This window comes from Equus asinus, chromosome 11, assembly GCF_041296235.1.
Source record: "Equus asinus isolate D_3611 breed Donkey chromosome 11, EquAss-T2T_v2, whole genome shotgun sequence".
In the NCBI taxonomy this organism is placed as follows: domain Eukaryota; kingdom Metazoa; phylum Chordata; class Mammalia; order Perissodactyla; family Equidae; genus Equus; species Equus asinus.
The window spans coordinates 48,765,203-48,773,812 of NC_091800.1; positions in this window are offsets into that span (position 1 = coordinate 48,765,203).

The window sequence follows — 8,610 nt, forward strand, 5'->3', positions numbered from 1 at the left end:
TACTCCCTTTATTTTTAAGCTCAATTATATAAAATATTTAGAACAAATAAAAGGAGATGCTTCACTCAGCAGGCAGTCACCTTGTGAAATTCACTGTCACCATAGGTCACTGGGCTGGATAATTTTATGACCAATAATAACATTTATCTGAATGCATGCTGAGAAAAGGTAATCAAATCTCACACTTTAGGGAATAAGTTGCTCATTGCAGAAATCGGGAGGGAATGACTTCCTGCACAATTGGCTAAGGGTATTATGAGGGTTACGGTCATTGTCAGAGAGGCGGCCTGCCTCTGTGGATCAGCACAGAGGCCGATGGATCAAGGAGTGTAGTCCCAAAAATGGATACAAAATTCGCTAATAATAATGAAGATGGCCATGATAAAAATAATAATGCATAGGCTTATTTAAAAGAGAAAAGATGTATTTATGAGGATAAATGGTTAATTTGAGGTTATTTTACATACTCCAAGTTAAAGAACTATATTAACTTATGGAGTCTGTTTTTCCCTTTGGGTTAGGATTAAGGAAGGTACAAAGAGTTGAGGACTGTTCACTAGCTTCAGAGAAGGAGATGTCCTCCCCTTTTGCACAGGATTTCTGCCTTTCTTTACTGCCGCATTGCCTCCATAAGTTAATTTCAGTTTTACAGCATCAAAGTGGAAAAAGATAATAATCCAAACTGAAGTCATATAAAGGAGTGGTTTCACAAAATTAGGAAAAGCAAAATTTGCTTATTCTTTCCAGTTATCAGTACCAGCTTTGTTTTCCTTCTTATGACTCTAGACTTACCATGTTTTCTTGCTTTCTTTTGTCACAAAGAAAATAGCATAATAAACGAACTCATTATAAAGTGAAATCAATTCCATTGAGCGGAGTCCTATAGGGGAAGTCCTAGGGGAGGAGGTTGGGGAGATACAATGATTCACCCAAAGCAATGATTGCCTAACAGTAGAATTTCAAGAGCTGTAGAGGAAAATCCTAAGTGTTCTTCAAATCATTTCACATACAAGACTTTCTATTTCACTTATGTGTAAGGCTGTTACTTCATTTTGTGCCCTTTGACTGTCTGTTTCTGGAGTTTGATTGAATTGCTTGAGTCTGAGAAGTGACATAAGGCAACAAAAAAACCACAAAGCAGTAGAATGATGATATGTCGCATCCACTTCTCTGATTCTGAGAGGTCATAGATAAGACAAACTAAGCAAAAACAAATTTATGACTTTCGATTTTGGCTTTTGTTACCAATTAGCATTTATCATTGAGTTGCAATTCAATGGCAATATATTGTTCAAATTGCAAGCTAATTTTCAGAGTCAATTATGGAGCTTAAGAGAAAAAAATCTGTGGGAGAAATAGCAATTAGGAGGTTTAATATGTACTTTTTCCAAACTCCCAAAGATTAATATAATCCATAAAAATTAACTTGAAAGAAACATGCATTTGAATAAAGAGTGATTACCTCCAGACAAAATTAAGCAATTATCCACTGACTCCATCAAAATAGAATTTATTTTTTGTTCTAAAATACACCTAGTTATTTATATATTGACTACTTTTAGTTACTGGAAACAAGCTAAAATGCAAAGTATTGTATACAACTAATTCTGAGCTAAAGTAGAAAAACAAGGAAGGAGTTAATTATAAAGAAGTAAATAATTTCCCACTTCTAGGAGGAAACTTGACCCTAATCATAGAGACATAATTGATATAATCAAAGAAATTGAAACCATGGTTAAAATCTTGATGACTATTTAACACTGTTCTTGAGACCAAGAGAAATGTTTGAATAAAAAAAAAAGTTCACTTTTATAATTTTTGTGAGTACCACACCAAACAATAAGATTTTTAAATGCAAATCAATAGCAATATTTTTAGTAAACCTGACTGATTTGACTTTTTCTCCATTTTTCAGTATTATATCTATAATGACTGAATCTATTTCCACTGAATTTCTCAGTTTAGTGCTCTCTCAGCCATTGAATCAATTATCTATCTATGTCTCATTTACCAATACTTTAAAGGAGGGCACATTTTATACTGATAGATTTCTCTGGAAGTTAATGATGTCTTTCATATGGTATAGTTGTCTCTCCTGTTTCCTCTTTGAATTAAACCATTTTGAAACAGATGTTTGGAATCTTGCAACCAAAAATGTTTAAATTAATTAATTTTCTATTTTAAGAACAAAAATAGCTTCTTCAGGAGAACTCTCTCTGTTTACATGATAATAATTAATATTGAACCTGAAAGGAAGGAATAAAATAAGCCAGTCAATTTTTTTAAAGGTTTCTTTTTTATTAGGTCAAAGAAAATGGGTTTCTTTTAAAATATAAGTATCTGCCTAAAAGTCACCACATTAACTACATTGGCATGAACAATACCAAATATTTTAATATATATCAGGTTATGTCAAACAGCTTCAATTCCAAAACCTTTTCCTTTTTTCTTTTCATTTCCTTAGGTTATAGTTTGTAAAAATCTTCTCTTTCATCTTGCTGAAAAATTGGAGGCAACTTGGGTTTGGTCTCCAAAGGCCATATAATTTTTCACTGAAGTAAACAATCCTAATTTTAGAAGCATATATTGTGGTCATTAAAATACTCCATATGTAGCTATATTGTAAAAAATCTAGAGAGAGTGGATTTTGTTTAGCGTCTACAAGAACTTCATTTTATAGGTATTTTCCAACCAACACACACAAACATACTTCAGCCTTATGGCTGGTAACACTATATTGCCATCTGTGTGTTTGTATTTTAAGCAGAACATACTATGAAAATGTAGTAAAAATATACAACAGAAAAGAAAACTGAAGCCAGTTTTAAGTAGACTACTTCTTGGCTTGAAAAATTTAGAGTGACAAACATCATCTGTGCTCTTCTAAAATAACATTGTTAAAGAAATACAGATGAATACTCGTTTTTTAGAATGAGCAAATAGAATAAAAATGGATAATATGTCTAAAAGATTTTTTTTCTTGGTGAAAAGGCCATTAGTTTTTTGAGGATATGGTAACATATATTCCCTAATACTTTCTTCTTTATTTTAAAATATTATAATTACAGCTTTATCTATGTTTAAAAAAATACTTATTGGGTAAGGACTATTTTTCACTTTGTGTTCACTGTTTATGGATTTCTCATCATTGTCTCTAAACTTAAGTTCCAGAGACTATTTTTTTCCTGCATCAAATAATGAGAACGTTTAATATTAGTAACTCAACTGGTATCAGGTATTTTCTATATTTACTTGAGGATTATTTTTTCAATGGCTAATATCAAATTTCTGGATAGAAATGGAATATTTTGTAAGTTATGTATAAATTTTTTATGTCATTTAATATATTTAGGTCATTAGAAAAACCACAAATCATAAGTTTCTAATTTTTCTGGATGTTTAATACATTAAAATTCCACATTCAGAGTTTTTTATGATATACTTGAGAAAGCTAATTTTTAAAAATTCCAACTCTATTTATATTCTGTGGGTAATTTAAAGTTTCCTAATAAAATCAACATCTTATTTTACATTTATTCATTAATTTATAAAAATAAACCAGCAGAAGATTAAAATATAAGTATGGCCCACATTTCAAGCAACAAAAAACAGTCTAATGCCTACAATATTTCTAGAAGATCCTAAATGTGTAACATATACAAATGCCCCACAACTGAAGTATAACGAAACTCCACTTGTTCTGATTTCAAATGCAACAAACAAACAAACAAACCAGCAAACAAACAACAGATTCAAATCTAGGTGTAGAAGATGGAATAACAGAAACTGGATTTAATTTCCCACTGGGAACAACCAAAAGAATGGATAAAATATACAAAACAATGGTTTTGAACACACTTATGGAAATGACCCCTAGGAGATCGGAAATAAGCCAATTGAATGCTATAATTGCTCCTGCCTAGTGCCTTGGAAGAATTTCCATGCTAAGGAGCAGGAAGAGGGAACCCAGATGGAACCAGTGGGCTGTTTGAGTTGAGAAAATGGAGTTGAGATCTGAGATGAACAAGGTGGCTAGAGGTTCGGGACAGAAAATCAGAGAGGAGGCAACAGTGCAAAGATAGAAATGTGGCTGCAGAACATTCTCCTTGAGTATCCCACTGAGTTCTATTCAGCGCATGTGTTTAACTAAACTGCCTAAAGCCAAGGAAACAATCATCTGCAATTAGAGGAAACGGTCCACAGCAGTCACCCAAGGCTAGGAATAATGCCTTTTCCCAACAGCATTGCCAGTACTCCAAATAGTTTTGTCTCCATAATGAGAAATTAGCATAGAGTAAGTACTGCTCTTGTCCTACCTAACAAATCTCAAATGCAAGACCCAAAATAATCAACCTGTTTCCATGTAACTTAACTATGACCCAGTATAATGCTAAAGAATATTTACAGGAACACAAAAGGATCTAGCATAGAAAAACATATACATCACCTACCAAGGTGAAATTGACAATGATTTCTTTCTAATTAAATAGCACCAAGATTGCAAAGAGGTAGGAAAATACAAACCATTAATGAAGAGACAAATCAGTCAGTCATAATCAACTCCGAACTGACACAGATAATAGACTTAATAGACAAGGGCATTAAAACAATCATTATGCACTCCATATGTTCAAAAATTAAGATGGAAGATATGAAAAGACACAAGTAAAACTTCTAGAGAGAAAAACTGCACTGTGTGGACTGAAAAGTACAATAAATAAGATTGATGGCAGATTAGACATAGCACAATAAAGGGTAGTGAACTTGAATACACAGCAATAGAGATTACCCAAACTAAAACACAGAGAAAAAAATAAAATTAAAATAAATAAAGAAAAGAGCATCAGTAAGCTGTGGAACATCATTAAGCAGTCCACTGTATGTAAAATTGTCAATACCAAAAGGAGGGGAGAGAGGGAACAGAAAAATATTTGAAAGAATAATGTCTAAAATTTTGCAATTTGCAGAAAAAATTAACACACTGATCCAAGAAGCTCAACGAACCACAAGCACCAGAAACATGAAAAAAATAAATGTGCATCATAATAAAATTGCTCCAAACCAGTGAAAAATAATTAAAAGTAAACAGAAAACAAAATACATGTTACATGAAGAGGAACAAAGATAAGGATGACAGCAGATATCTCGTTGTAAACAATGTAATTGGGAACAGAGTAGAGCAAGCAGGAAGACAGCAGAGAAAAGTATCTGAAAATCCCTAAATATGTGGATACTAAAAAAAAACAGACAAAAAAAAAAAACACTTATAAACAACACACTGGTAAAAGAAGAAATTTTAAAAAGAAATCAAAGAATAAATTAGAAAGTATCTTGAACTGACTGAAAATGAAAAAATATATCAAAATTTGTAGGATGATGCTAAGTACTACTAAGGGGCAAATTTATTGCACTAAATGCTTGTGTTAGAAAACAAAATGTCTCAATTCAGTGATCTCAGTTTCCACTTTAAGAAACAAGAAAAAAAGAACAAAATAAATCTAAAATAAATTGACAAAAGAAAAAATAAAGCTCAGAGTAAAAATCAATGAAACAGAAAACAGAAAAACAGGAAAAAAAATCAATGAAATCAAAGCTGGTTATTGTAGAAGACCAATAAAATTGATTAACCTCTAGTCAGATTGGTCCTCAAAAAAAGAGAAAAATGGGGCTAGCCTGGTAATGTAGTCATTAAGTTCTCATACTCTGCTTCAGCAGCCCAGGGTTCACAGGTTCGGATCCAGGGCACAGACCTAGCACTGCTCATCAAACCATGCTGTGGCAGCATCCCACATAAAATAGAGAAAGACTGGCACAGATGTTAGCTCAGTGACAATCTTCCTCAAGCAAAAAGACGAAGATTGGCAACAGATGTTAGCTCAGGGCCAATCTTCCTCACCAAAAAAAAAAAAAAGAGAGAGAGAGAGAGAATAGTCACAAATTACCAATATAAGAAATGAGAGAAGTGACTCAGGTATTAAAAGGGTAATAAGAAAATATCAACAACTCTATGAAATTATACGAAAAGGACAAATCCCTAAGAGACACACACTACCAAAGTTCATTCAAGGAGAAATATACTACCTGAACAGGTCTTTAAGCATTAAAGAACTGTATATGTAGTTAAAACCCTTTCCGTAAAGAAAACTCCATGACCAGCAGGCTTCATTGGTAAATTCTACCAAACATTTAAGAAAGAAATATTACCAATTCTACACAAACTATTCTCATATACCTCTGGAGGGAATGTAAAATGGTATAACCACTGTGGAAACAGTCTGATAGTTTCTTAAGAATTACTATATAATCCAGTCATTCCATTTCCAGCCATTCTCTATATGAAATGAAAGCAAATATTTACACAAAAGACCAGTACACAAATGTTCATAGCAGCCTTGCTTGCAATGGCCAAAAACTGGAAAAAACCCAAATCTTGAACGTATAAATAAATTATGTTATAGCCCACAGAGGAATACTTTTTAGTCATAAAAGGAACTATTGATATATCATCATACATGGATGAATCTCAAAATAATTATACAAAATAAGTCAGACAAATCATTGGTACACATTGTATGATTCCATTTATATAAAAGTCCAGAAAACGCAAACAAACCTATCAATGAATGATTGGGGAATGGGAGTGAGGTAGGCTGGCGATGGGTGGGAGGGAGAGATTACAAAGGAGCATTAGAAAATTGGGAGGGGTTATGGAGAGAAAAAAATCAGATTTACATAAACAGAGTTAATGAACATCCTGATGCCTGCATCCTTAAACCAGATCCTCAAGCTCATATTCAACATAGTATTAACATTTATTTAAAATATCAATTATGTAAATGTGATTATCTGTTTTTAAGTTTACTAAAGATCAATGGCAACAGATTAGAAGTCTGTTATAGTTAAGCATATGGCAGATGATAGAAAAAAAGAGTAAGTTGATATTGACAGATCTAAAGACGTGTCAAACTGCATAAGTGTCCCTATACTAGGTACATACCAGGTATACAGATCCGGAGCATGGCTTAAATGCATTCATCTATAACAAAGACTTTGAGTCATAAGAGTAGACTCTCTTGGGGCTGGCCCCGTGGCAGAGTGGTTAAGTTCGCGCGCTCCGCTGCAGGCGGCCCAGTGTTTCGTTAGTTCGAATCCTGGGCGCGGACATGGCACTGCTCATCAGACCACGCTGAGGCAGCGTCCCACATGCCACAACTAGAAGAACCCACAACGAAGAATACACAACTATGTACCGGGGGGCTTTGGGGAGAAAAAGGAAAAAATAAAATCTTTAAAAAAAAAAAAATGAGTAGACTCTCTTCTTGTAAAGTATTTAGTTTGGCATCTACGTACTGGGGACCAAGCTAATTATTCTATATGCATTTACTTATTTAATACTCATAGCAAACCTATGAATTAGCAGAATGCAATAAGCTACATGTTTAAGATCACATAGCTCTAAGTAGCAGGGAGATTTGAATTCAGCTCATTCTGAATCCAGAGGCATCTACTAACCATTCTATTTTACCATCTTTCAGAATAAATGCAGTGTTGCTGTCTTGTATTCACCTTCAATAAACACACAAAACAAAAACAGTTATAGAATCAATTATTTTTCTTTTAAGAAACATAAGAATAATGACTCAAAACTAAGGCTGTCAGTGTTTCTGAAAATAAAATGAGATCATTATTATCATATAGAGATGGAATAAAGGCGGTTGAAAAACAACAGTTCAGCCATAATGATTTCATTAGGACAAATCTGTGGAGAGATGAAAGGAGCAGATCGCTAACAGATTGCTAGTGAAATGGAGAGTGTGTTGAAGTCGTCGAATGTGATAACACTTACAGAAATGAAAGTTGAAATGCTTTAGAGGAATGAAAAAAAAAAGAAAGCAATATTCTCTACCTGTCTTAGCGCATCAGCAAAAGGGAAAATGCATATTTTGTCAATTCAGCCAAGTCATTGATCTCTTTTGTACGCTGAGTCTAATGAGGCAAGTAGGGAAAATGTATAATAGTCCTTATATGTGTGCTTGCTAGGTTCAGATTATTGCACAGAACTAAATCGTTCATCACAAAAGAAGGCTGATTTAAATGGATGCATCTTTTATTACAATAGAAATATAAAATTTAACTTACCAAAATAATAAAGAAGGAGTTTTTAAAATTGCTAACTCTCAGCTTCTCCTAAAGCCTTAACATAGGTTCTTAAAACTAAACAAACAACAAAACAAAACAAAGCAAAAAAACCCAAAACATTTATTTCACCTGTGTTGCTTTCAGTAATACCAAATTTCTATACATTTTTTTTTTTTTTAAAGATTTTATTTTTTTCCTTTTTTCTCCCCAAAGCCCCCCGGTACATAGTTGTGTATTCTTCGTTGTGGGTTCTTCTAGTTGTGGCATGTGGGACGCTGCCTCAGCGTGGTCTGATGAGCAGTGCCATGTCCGCGCCCAGGATTCGAACTAACGAAACACTGGGCCGCCTGCAGCGGAGCGCGCGAACTTAACCACTCGGCCACGGGGCCAGCCCCCCAAATTTCTATACATTTTGAGGATCGTTCTCACTTACTTCATAACAATAAAACTCTAGAAATGGGAGGTCATTCC